Raw genomic sequence first — 13,134 nt, 5'->3', positions numbered from 1 at the left:
CTTAGAACCCTCGATTTTGGTTTGAGCTTGATTTCGACTCGAGCTCGTGATCTTGGTTCGAGCCCGATCCTGGCTCAAGGTCAATATTGATTGGTCTCTAGATTATCAGCACGATAGATCTACTCTGCATCATGGTTCGATTTCGATTCGAGCTTGATAATGATATCGAACTCGACACGGATCGGCCTCCCCGGGTTTGAGGTTAATTTGTTCCACCTTCGGGATCTTACTTCGATAGATCACCGTTCGAACTCGATCGGACGTGCTAAGGCCGAAATCTATTTCGACCGTATACATGGGCCTGGGAGAACTGTGAATCAATTCTTAGCTCACTGGTCTAGCTCACTTTTCTTAATAAACATGCAACTTTATAATCTCTCCATTCCAATTTATGTGAACCCGTTTTCTTTTTGGCCCGTTCCAAAAAAAATGAACCTTTTCTAAATTTGGAAACAATTTAGCTTAAACTTTCAATTCTGCTCTTATGAGAAACTTTTATAACCACACAAATACTCTGGACCCATTTTTGACTTGTTTAGGACCATAAATTCCAAAAGTCTTCATTTTTTTTTTAAACTTCGTACCCAGTCAGTACCAAAATATCACTACACACTGGAGAGTAAAATACAACAGCTTGAGAAAATATTTATAAAGAAAAATAGTTCGAAAATAAGAAATCAGTTAGACAAATCTGCCTTTTTATCATGTTTTTGGTAGGTATTTCGAATCACGTTTAGCACACTTTTATTAGGTAAAAAGTTCTAATACTTTACCGTGAAAATTGACACATTGTGGGATGTTTAAGCTCATTTTCCAAAAGACTTCAGAGCAGAAGTATCGTTATTCTTTTAGATTCACTTTTCTATTTTTTTTAATGTTCTCTCTATATAGAAGAGTGATGCAATTTACTATTATGCTCGGGATAAATATTCTTTTTCCACATATGGATGTTGCTGCTCCGGTAGTCCGTGTTCACTTGTCCTGTTTTGAAGAGAAGGATGGCCATCCACTGGGCGCATTTGCTAAAGTTTAAGAAATACTTATATGTGTGAATTAGCCAATTAAAAAAGATTATGATGCTAGCAGTATGCTTCAATGCATCACTGCGTCAAATTTGATCCTGAAAAAGTTGAAAAGTTGGAATCTTCGCTCGAGACTAGGCACTGGCATGCTTATCGGTCAATTAACTTTGGAGAAGCCTCAAGAGAGGCAAGGACTTGCAGCATTGGAAAATAATAATGAGGACTTGCGGCATTGGAAAATAGTAAATGAGGACTTGTGTTAGTCTACTTTGGAGCAGCAAGTCGGTGATCCCCCAAAATGGTCCTCCGAAACATTACCATGGCAACATACTTAGCATGTCAAGAGAATGAAAAGAACTCTAGCAGTTACAAATTTGTAATTGAAAGTCTGAAAGTTGGCCATGATAATTGTTAAGGAGCTAATTTAGATAAACCTTGTATTGTATCTCTTATTTGAAGAAAATAACTCTCTTGGTTTGGTGAGTTGAAATGGACTGCATGGTCTTATATGCATTAGGCTTGAGAATAATTGATGCAACAAGAATTTCTACTGGATGATCAATGTTAATGCCTTCAAGATCGCAAGAGCAAAGCTAAATTATCCAATCTATTTTAATTATTTATGTTGGGCCCGTGTTGTGCACGGGCAACACCTTGCTAGTACTATTAATAAGAGGGAATCGTGAGGAGCTTCCGGTTAACGTAAAATTACGGGAAAAAACATAACACTTCTATTTATTTCGTATTTGTCCTAACCATATGCTCATCAACAGAGGTTATTTTCGGTATTCTAAGATCTGCATGCTAGACTATTGTATATGATGGCTTTGTGGGCGTACGTCTTGTAAAATGGACAAAACGAATAGACCACCTAAAGTGTGGGCCCCCTCTAAACTTCATTTCACACATCACTCTGCATTTGCTTCTATGGTGGCCACGTGGTTATCTTAGTGATGGAACAACTTTCTTTTTCTTACCTATCATAGCTATAACACAAATAAAAGTAACGATGACAGGTATTTTTAAAGATTAAAGTTCAAATATTACTGCTACTTTTATTACACCATCTTTTTAACAGTAAAATATAATTTTCTTATTGAAATAATAATATGCTCACAATTCATGACTTCATTTTAACAAATTAACTAATTTTATTAGGCATTCTATTCATACCGCCTTTTGATCTTTGGGTCATTCCAGTATCAAACTTGGCTTATTTATAATATGCTGATAAAACTAGCTCAGCACTAAACATTAAATTTTGTAAAGAAGAATTCACAATACCTTTTTTGTTTTAAATCTCTGAGGCAAGAAACTATTTGATGTTTGCTATTTTGATAATTAACGTAGAATCATAAAGTTAAGAAACTTCATAATATAGATAGAAAATTTCAAGAGAAATGCATATAAAACTACCGCAGCAATTAATTAAACAGATTTAAAACTAAACTCTAGATAAATACTTGCTTATAGGATCAACAAAAATAAATCTTTGGTCGTTTGGTTTGCAAACAAGTTATACCAAGATTATAAGACGGAATTATAGTATTATATTAAATAACGACGATATTATTTGATAGATGTGATTTTATTGGTAAATATTTGGTTAATTGAATTTAAAATAGGAAACATGTATAAAACATGTACATTTGGTTTTACAACATGTAAACTTAGATAAAATTTTATTTTCAATTTTAACCTTGAACTTCTCTATGGACTTTGGGAGAATAACTTTGGAGAAGGTCACATCGATTATTTTAGTTATTTTACTCCGAAATTATTATTCCTAGTCATGATATAATCAAACGACCTTACCATCGTCGTTTGTGCTCAGCACGAGCCTACAACCACTTTCATGGGCTGCTTCACAACCCTGCCCTATGACCCTTTGTAGGTTTCCCTTGGATGGGCATAGCTAATTTGTGATGCAAATATATAATGTTCCAGTTGATATTATCGTTATATCTTTATTTACAATGGTAAGACTTTTTATACCTCACTTGAATACTTGCAAACAATGACAAACAATTTGTAATATTAGTAAACCATCTTTACAAGTCAAATTTCATAGAATATTACGATTAAAATTACAAGGTAACTCAATGTATAATGAAATAATATAGCTTTTTTCAAGTTGGGCCCGAGCAAAGCCCGAGCTACCCTGCTAGTCAGTTTTAAAGCGGGGCTGGGTAGGGATGGGTTGAATTTTTTATTTTATTTTATGAAATACTTATTTCCGGGTCCACTTTTACGGTCATAAGGGGAGTTTCATTGTGCGTATTAAACAAAAGATAATGCTTAAAGATTAAGGTCTTTGCCTTTTAATATAATGGTCTTGGTTTTTGATAAAATGGCCCCACACCAGTCCTTTTTCACGGGATCTATTTTTTGTAAAAACAAATACTTAATCATTTTGGACTTCCATTTAGTTCTCATTATCTTAGACGCTAGATCATTCATCCTCTTATTCAAGATAAAGAGGTTTGGTAATTCGATGAGCTCAGTAATTCTTATTCTCCTCTAAATAAGTAAAGAAAAACCCTATTCAGCTGTTAAATAAATTAAGATTATTCTGTTTCAGTCCTGATTTACTTGATGATACACTACTACCACTACATTAAAATGATATAGTTATTCATAAGGTTTTCATTACAATGTTTATACAAGTAGTTCGCAAGACGGCTCACTTGAAAAATTAATGGCCTGTAATTGTACTACAAATTAAAGTAGAGTTGTAACGAACATATGGCAGTGCGTAACTTGAATGACAGATTCTTTATGGTATGTTACGTTGTGTGACGAACATATAGCAGAGTTTTTATGTTCAGCTTCTTTAGGCGTTATTATATGTTGTCGACCAATGGTCGAATATGGGGAAATACATTGATCAGATTCCCCGTTTTATTTAGTTTCAGTTTTTGATTTGGTTATCTCAATGTTTTCAAAGTCTCGTCACATTTCATGATAAATTTCCAAACATCAAGCTGTTAAATATTTGTCATGATCGATCAGATGACAAAATAGACTTACAAGATAAATTCCTACTTGATCAGTGCATCACAACGCCACAATTAATGATGATAATGAAATAATAATAAATTTAATTATTGCGCTTCACAATTACATTTCACTGGAACTGTATAAGTTGAACAACAGTACATCCGAGTAATATTGTCACAATAACATTCTATATATAATTACATTGTCGTAAGACCATATCGAACGAAAACTATTCCTACTAAGGCACAATATGCCTGTAACCCCGACGACAATCCGGACAAGTTATACGCCGAGTCATCCAGGTTACAATGCAGTCATGATGAAAAACGTGACTGCACGGTAACATGCGGATATACTCGGTTTGAACAAAATCAGCTAGGCATATACTGCATCTAGTAACGCCAAAGCTGAAATCGTTCAATTCCGAATATTGAAGGAGAGGGAATAGTCTCACTACCCTAGGGCCTATCGTCCTAAATCTAAGTTTAATACAATACCGTACCAAGCAAACAAATAAGAAGATCACGACGATAATTGTGAAGATCCCTAACGTTGTTAAAGCTGCAGCTTCTTTCTTAATAACTAATTTTCCGCCAGAAGCAACAGGAATAATAAAGGAAAATGCTGCAAGAATCTTAAAAAAAATGACGGAAGTTATTCATTAGTTACAAATTGAAGACACTCAGTAAAAAACTACAACTACTAGGAAGATATATACTTACCATGAAAACAAATTTGCTTCCCGCCATTATTTATGTAAGAGATTTGTAGCTAAATCAGATCAGACCGAACCCAAATATAATATTCGTCGCACAAGATAAAACACCAGCAATGACGACAGAGAAAAGAAATTGCAGCAAGAGGAGAATGTAAAGGAAGGAATTAATGGTTCTATTACAGATTGGGAGACACAAGCAGTCTATTCAATATTAAAGACAGCGAGCCTCTTTTTTATACTACGCTCCCTACCATTGCCTTAGTGATCCTATTGTTTTTCAGTAAATAAATAAATAAATAAACAAATTAGTCAAAGCATTATATACAAACTTATTCAAAAATTTCACACTATAACCAACTAGAACTAACTCCACTACAAAAAACTTAAAGAGGAAACCAGAATAGTAGCAGTTCACTATATTTGATGGTATGCATATTTTGAGATATAGAGAAATACTAATTAGACAAGTAACTGACTCATGATCATTATTAATGTGATCAAATATTCATGTTGTTATAGCTATTTGGCATCTACTATATCTTTACATATTCTTGATCTATAGTGTTTAATGTTATTAACAAATGCTGGTCTTCGTTTGTTTTATCTTTAAATCTTGTTGAGTTAAATTTTGCAATTTTTAAGTAAGTGGTTGATAGCATTAGGTAATATAGCATTGTCCTTTCAAAGTCATCCTGGTAAATTTTATTTAGGGCTGAAATATTATGAGTAGGCATATTCATTTGGTTTGTCTTTAAATTCAACTGAGTTAAAGTTGCGGCTCTTAAGTAATTGGTTGATAATAATAGGTAATATGTCAGTGTCTTTTGTTTATCAAAAATGGTGTTCAAGTATCTTGCTTAGTGAAGATTTTGAGTAGGCATCTTTTTTTGTCTTTAAATCTATCGAGTTAAAGTTGCAGCTCTTAAGTAATTGATTGATAACATTATCCTGTTAGTGTTCATTCATGCGTTGGTATTATTATGGTTTATGGGTAGGTTTTAAACAACCCATTTTTAGGGCAGTGAGAAATTGTTTTGCACTTCTTCCATGTATAATGATCCAAACTTAACGTTTCAGATAGTTATTTTCTGGATTTTGGTCTGCCTTAAAGTGGGTTTTCTTCAGATTTGGAAATGGCGACTTCACTTATAAATCCTTTAATTCAAGGAGTCATGGTGTCTTTATTAACTCAACGGTAAGAAACAAAATTGTCTTTTAGTTCTTATAGGCTCTTACCATGGTTTGATATGTGTGTCCTATTTTGTGCTTTCTAAGGCCGATGTTAACATTTATGCGTGTCCGTTATTCTAAGACTGATAGTTTCCTCTAATTACAAGCATCAACGTCAGAGTCTTCATGCAAAGTAGCAGTTATATAAGCCCTCTGTTTCAAATTATGTGTGTTAGTGTTACTTTTTCTTTTTAGTTTATTTAGAAAAAGATGATACATTTTTATATTTAGTAAGTAACAATAACAACAAACCTATTAGTTTTTCACAAGTGGGTCTTAGGAGAGTAAGATGTACGCAACCTTACTCCTACCACTGGAAGGGCAGAGAGTATGTTTCCAATTGACCTTCGGCTAGAGAACGATTGAAAAAGAAAAGGTAATTATAACAAGTAGGAATAACAGCAACATGAAATAACTCTAGGTAGTAATAATCATCTATGAATAAAAGATATCATATTAACACTAATACTAGCGAACTAAGATAAGTATTTAGTAAGTATTTAAATTTTAAAATTTTAATTTTATCCTCAGTGACGCTCTCTTATAAGAATTCACATTTTCATTATACCATCTTAAATTTTGTATTCAATTAAACTTAGACAAATAAAATAACAGCGGAAGTACTACTTCACATCATCCCAACGACAGATAAAATGATAGAGGAAGTACTTCACATCATCTCTGGTGCAAGGCACGGGAAAAAAGAAACAACCCTCTTTACATTAACTTCGACCATTTAATTTTGAGGACGTGCTGCCTAACGAACAAGAAACTAAAGAAAAAAGAATTGACTAACCAAAGTTCTGGGCCCCAGGTATAGGGAAATTTTGAATCAGCTTAAGCAGGCTAATTATAATATGCTTTTTGTATTTAATATGTATAAAATATATTAAAGTAACAAATACTAAAATGCCGTCTTTTTACGATGCAGTAGCAGCACCTCCTGTTCTTACCATCTTTTAAGTTAACAAACTTATATTGTTCAGCTCCATTTATTCAATTATAATGGCTCGCATATAGAGTAAGTAGGTTTTTCATACTTAAGATACAAATAACTAAGGAAAAGGGCTAGACACCCCTTTATTCTCTGTATTTAATTACAGCATTTACCTTATCCAATCCTTGTGAAGTTTTTAAGTTGTTCGAATAAGATATTAAAAGAATCTAGCTAGGCAACTAATTGACACACAGAAACAGAAAGTTAATAGAGCTAGTTTGACGAAATAAATTCTGAAAAAACAATATCGGAATAAATCGAGCCCACTGAATGTACAGTGTGTCCTTAAGGAAATTATTCCCCTCAAGTATCCGAGGTGCTGGAATATTATCCTCCCAGTATAGAACGATTCAACTTACCAGTGTATTGGTATCAAAAATGCGAGTGAACTTCGAACCACTCAATGGTCGTAAAACACACTGGAAAATGTTGTGCAGAAGAAGAAGATAATCAGAAAATTTAGTTAGTAAAGATTCTGGGATTCAAGGCATATTTATAGACTATCTGGCACTGTTTCTGATAAGGTTTGCAACCTTTCAGAAACAGCCATAGTTGTTGGAACAGGTGGGAATATTTCAACAGAAATATTGCGGGAAAACAGAAAACGAATTTAAAATAATCCGGGAAAGAAAACGAACCGGACCGGGCCGCGGGTTCTGAGTTAATCCGGATTGAATTTTCGTTAATTAACTAAATAATTGAAAGGAATTTTGTCCAAAAAGATTAATCAATCAACCGTTGACCGAAACCGCAGCCGAGCGAGCAACGACGGCGCGAGGCTTGCCTTCTTCTTAGAAGAAGAGTAATTGTATATATACCAATCAAAAGTCTTTTCTTCCTCCAATATGGGACAATGTCCCTTTGCCAAGGAGGAAAACTCAAATATTTCATTTTTCCTCTATTTTTCATTCACCCTCTTTAAATCACGCCAAGCTTAAAAGCCAACAAAAATAACACACTAAATATTATTTGGAAGTCCAAAAGAAAATGAAAGAAAACATTGACTAACTACTCTGTTGCCGTGTTGCGGGCCAACGGAAATTAGGGAGTAAATATTTATCTGCACTTACATCAAACAAAATAAAATAATATGTTACACAAGAAACGGTCTAATGTAACCAAGCCCTTGTGTCTATGTTATTAGATATATACCAAAAATATTGACCTTTTTCCAAGCCAAAAATTGGCCCAATTTGCTAAACTTTATTTTTAATGTGATATTGCTCTTACTTGGATGTTCTATTTATCATTACTAAGATGTTATATAAGTCAACTTAACATCGTACGAGGTTGAGTCAAATATTATCACACAAAATGATAACTAAACACAAAATACTGTATTAGTCGTGCTAGAAACCTAGTAAAGTGAACGCAATTGTACTAGGCTCAATTATCATGATATTTGGTGAGGGAATCGGAAAGGGTGCCAAAAATCGGCTTTTAATAACAATTAGTGACAACTCTTAAATTGCACTAAATCTAAGAACGAGACACGTGTTTACTCTTAAAATTGAATAACAATTAAATTTATAAAGTGGTTCTAAGGACACGTGATTTCACTTAATATCAATTGATAAATATGAAGATTAATAACATAAATGAACTATAAAGTAAAGCAAACCAGTGTTAGAATGGAACTCAGCCCTCGAGTTTGGATACCCTCGAACTAGTTGATGCAAGAACAATTAAAATATAACAAGCTGATGAACAATAGTATAAATGAGAAAGATAATTATATTGCTTTGATATATGTGAACAATGTGTGTTACAAATGATTAGAACCCCTTTTAAATAGTATAAGAATTCCACTTATGGTATAATTCTAATTACAGAAGAAAATCTCATGATTAGCTAATTAATATTTCTGATTTGATCCGTTCCGAGATTTACACCATGATCCTCGACCAGTCACGGATATCTCGCCTTTCTGTTATTGTGCTATCTTCGATCTTGCTCGATGTCTATCTTATTTGGTTTCTATCGCTACTAGCATCGATCTCGACAGGTAACTTGATTCTAAACTCGGTACCTTATCCTCGTGATTTAGTCTGTTCTGTTACGAGGTCGTCCTTCGATGCAACCTCCCGGTCTCGGTCAAATAGTAAAATTGGGTGGGGCCGATTTTAACCGTATATAGATAGTCCTCTCATTTTTGGAGTGAAATGACAAGAAACGAATTGAGCCTTCGATTTTTTACCTCGACCTGTCATGGCGTCATCCTCGTGACGTAAGCGATGGGAGTGACCGAAACGTCCCGTCGGTACAGTTCCCCAAGTCATTAATGAGTGTCAGTTGGTGGTCGGCCACTAGTGCCTTTGAACCGTCACCGTGAATCCAATAAATAGACCTCTTTCTTATTGATTCAAACTTTACTTTCACTTCCTTCTAATCTCCAAAGCTTTTACATCTCTTAAGTTCTTCTCTTCTACAAATCTTTAGGTTTTGTTGTTAATCATTTCTCAAATGTCAAGTCCTGTTATCTTCCTCTTCTTCAAACTTACACAAAAATGGCAAAAAATATCGAAAACAGTACCACAAAAAGAAGCTGATTCATCTTCTCAACCGGCGGCGGGAAAACGACGCTGGTGGAACCCCGTCTTGAGGAATGCATTCCTGGGGGGTGCACGCTAAACTCCGATTTCAAGACCGATAAAGCCTCATCGATTCCTGGTCGATGCGAGCCAATGTCGAGGTACATATGCTCGATAATGGAGGGATACCTTAAGCAGGTAAAGAAAGACTACAACTGTGAGGGCAAAGAGGTGGTGATCCCGACCCACGAAGAAGACATCACCACCCATGTGGAAAAGTTTCTAAGTATTTACACTTACCCTTTCACGCTGGGCCCCCTCGACCCCGTCATCATTGATTTTTGCCGTCAATATCAAATAACCCTAGGCCAAATCCATCCTTCCTTTTGGCGAATTGTTATTCTGCTCCGATTCTTCGTGAGCAACGTCGAGGGGCTCCCTTTCACCCTCGATCACCTTATCAGATTGTATAGCCCCTGCCTCTATCGAGACAGGTTAATAAAACTCCAATGTCGGGCTACCAAAGTGTTGTTCTCGAGCATAGACGAGGACAAGGATCGAGGCTGGATGGGCTGGTTCGTTCGAGTGAGAACTTTCGACCTAATCCCAGCCAAGAAGATGCCATTTCCTGAGAAATGGAACATGAATCGTAAGTACCGTCTCACTGTTAGCTTCCATGTATTATTTGTTTCTTTGTCTTTTCTCATTGATGTATTTTTCTATGATGTAGTGGTCGCATGGATGCCCCGTGCGATTCCTGCCCTCGAGAGCTGGGTTCGGAACCTGGCCTCGACCTCTACATATGTCGAGCGCTCATGGCGCGATTTAGCAAAGGGCTAATGGGAGGCCAAGAATCATGGTAAGCCCACTTTTTGTGTATTTGATGATTTGATTAAGATGCCCTTCTTCTACTTATTCAATTTTCTTGTGTACAGGCCTAGACAAGGATGCGGTCATGAGGCCCCCGTCTGGTGAGGAGGAGTCTTCGACCCCGGTTTCGAAGCCGGCGAAGGATAAGTAGAGGAAAAAGACCTCAACCTCCGAGGATCCAAATCCTAAGAAGAATCTAGTTCGTAAGCTGAAGAAAGACATTGTTGCCCTGCATGCGAATGTGATTCAACGGCTAAGGGAGGAAGAAGAAGAAGATGATGAAGACGATGGCTCTTAACTGGTGGCTCGAATAAAGAAAACCATCGAGGACCCAAAGGACGCTGAGTCGGTGGTGGTTGAGGAGATTCCGCCTCGAGCAGAGGGAATCTTGGAAAAGGACTCGGGCAAAGTCCCCGAGTTATCGAAGATGCATCCCGTCGAGATGAGCAAAAAGGCGGGTATGTCTGAAGGGGCCGACTCTGAGGCCCTTCGCAGCGAGGAGAACGCCCCAAGTGGCTCACTTGGGGCAATAGATATTGGAGACTCGCCGATTCTCCCTGTGTTTTTCAAGGAGGCAATTCGGGAGACCCAAGCTACGAGGACTCCCAAAGTAGACGGGGCCCATGGAGGGGAGGACCCCTTCTGTGGTTACTTTATCAGGGTTGAGGATGCTACCGACCTCAGTGAAGCATCGAGTCTCCTCGATGAGGCTCAACAAGCCTTGAAACGGTTGAGTCTCAACTCTCTTTGTCGATATCATACTTAGTTTATTTATTCTTTTCTTGTCTAATTTCCTTTCTTTTTTCCATATAGGCTTTGGCACTCCATCAGGAGGCATTTTCAAAGTCCCGAGCATAGCTGAGCCGATGTGAGGCCAACCTCCGAGGGCTCACGGAGGAGAGAAATGCCCTTAAACTTCTCAGTGGGCGAAAAGAAGAGGAGATCAAGGACCTCCGAGCCGAGTTGGCTAAGGCTCACCAAGATCAGACCGACCTGATCGAGCAGCTAATAAAAATCTTAAAAGCTCATGAGCTCGATTCGGGAACGGTGGCTAATATTTCAATCTCACAGCTACAGCAGAAAGTCGAGAGGATCGAGCAGTTTCGCGGGGAAGTTACATGATGAAGGCGAAGACCTTGGGGTGGAAAGAAAGTATGGACCACTTTGCTGCTGAAAAAGAGGCTGCTTGAGCCCAATTATCATCAGTCGAAAGTCAGCTTTGAGGCATGAAGGAGAAGAGCTCAGCTCAGGCAAGAAAATAGAGGAGCTCGAGGCTCGGTTGGCTTCCGAACTTGCAAAGGCCAAATCTGAAGCCGAAAAGGCAAAGACCGAGGTAGAGGCGATCGTGGCCGTCTACCGGGACGATGCTGAAGCCGCTCAAGTCCAAGCAAGAGAGGCAGATGAGACCGCTCAAACTCGAGCACATTGGATTGCTGAACTCGCCAAATGCCAATCTCGGAGGGGAACCCTCGAGAAGATCCATGCTCGAGGTTTCGATCTTACCGACGAGATAATAAAGGCTAAAGAGCTTGAAGCTGATGCTAGAGCGCTGGCATCTTCCGATGATGATGATGATAATGGCAGCAAGAGCGTATTCGAGAATGGGGAGGACCTCGATAGAGAAAAAGCTGTCCCTGAGGAAAATTAGGAATCTTAAGCTTTTTCTTTTATTATTTTTTGTGCGGGACCCTGATTGGTCCTTGTAAATATTTTCGTATATATAAAAGATCTTTTTTCTCTTTGACTTGTCTTTATTCTATTTCCTGCTTCGTGAAAATTCTATTTCATTCATGCCTTCATGCCTTATGGAGATTTTGCTCACAAGTTTGGGACTTTAGGCAACTAGACCGAAATCGGACCAGTGTAGTCTTTAAAATCGAGTGAGTACTTGCTCGAACTCGAGGTAGAGTGACCCTTAGGTTTTAGTTGAGTAAGGACGATTTCTCGAACTCAAAAAATAAAATGGCCCTTAGGCTCTTGAATTAGGCCGATATGGCCTCAAAAGAATGGCTTTTCCCCTTTTTTGACTTGAAAATTTAATTATAAAAAATTGTCATGCCTTAGCACGAGATAAATTTGTACCCATTAGGTTTTTCGAGGATTGGTGTTATCGAAATCCTTTGCTTTGTTATGCCTTAACACAAAATTGTCTGGGAGTTCGAATAATTCGATACCCCTTAGGGTTTTTCGAGCGTCGATATTATCGAGACCCTTAGTAATTCAGTCGAGGGTTTTCTTTTTTAACCGGTTTATGAGAATATTTGAAAGCATGTTTTATAACGGAATTCGGACGTCTCCGAACCGTGTTAATTTGGCTGTAGCCTTTAGTTTGGGATTTGCCTCTTAGGCTTGTTTCCCTGCTATACTTCGAACTCATTTGAAGTGTCAGTCCCCGAGTGGGGTGGACGTGGCCTATAAAATCGAGGATTGCCTTTTTAAGGTCTTATGATTTCGAGGTTTAGTAATTTAATCATGTCGATCTTTTGGACGGCAGTCCCCGAGTATAGGGTAAATTGTTTGAACTTCAGTTGTGATCGGCCCTTAAGCCAGTTTCCACAATAGATCATAAGTATGAAATTTTAAAGTATAAATTTCTCTAAGGCATGGAACATTTGGTAAGGAAAATTACTTCTTTCAATGTACATGTTTTGCCATTAGGGCTCAAGATAATATACATGGACACTGTTCATTTGACCGTTTAATCCTTTACCTGTAGAGACCATGTCGACACGAAGTATTTTCCTTGTAACCATCCGAGGTGATGCC

Source organism: Nicotiana tomentosiformis, chromosome 3 (genome assembly GCF_000390325.3).
Source record: "Nicotiana tomentosiformis chromosome 3, ASM39032v3, whole genome shotgun sequence".
Classification (NCBI taxonomy): Eukaryota; Viridiplantae; Streptophyta; class Magnoliopsida; order Solanales; family Solanaceae; genus Nicotiana; species Nicotiana tomentosiformis.
The sequence above is the reverse complement of the archived record's forward strand: the minus strand, read 5'-3'. Positions refer to the sequence as shown.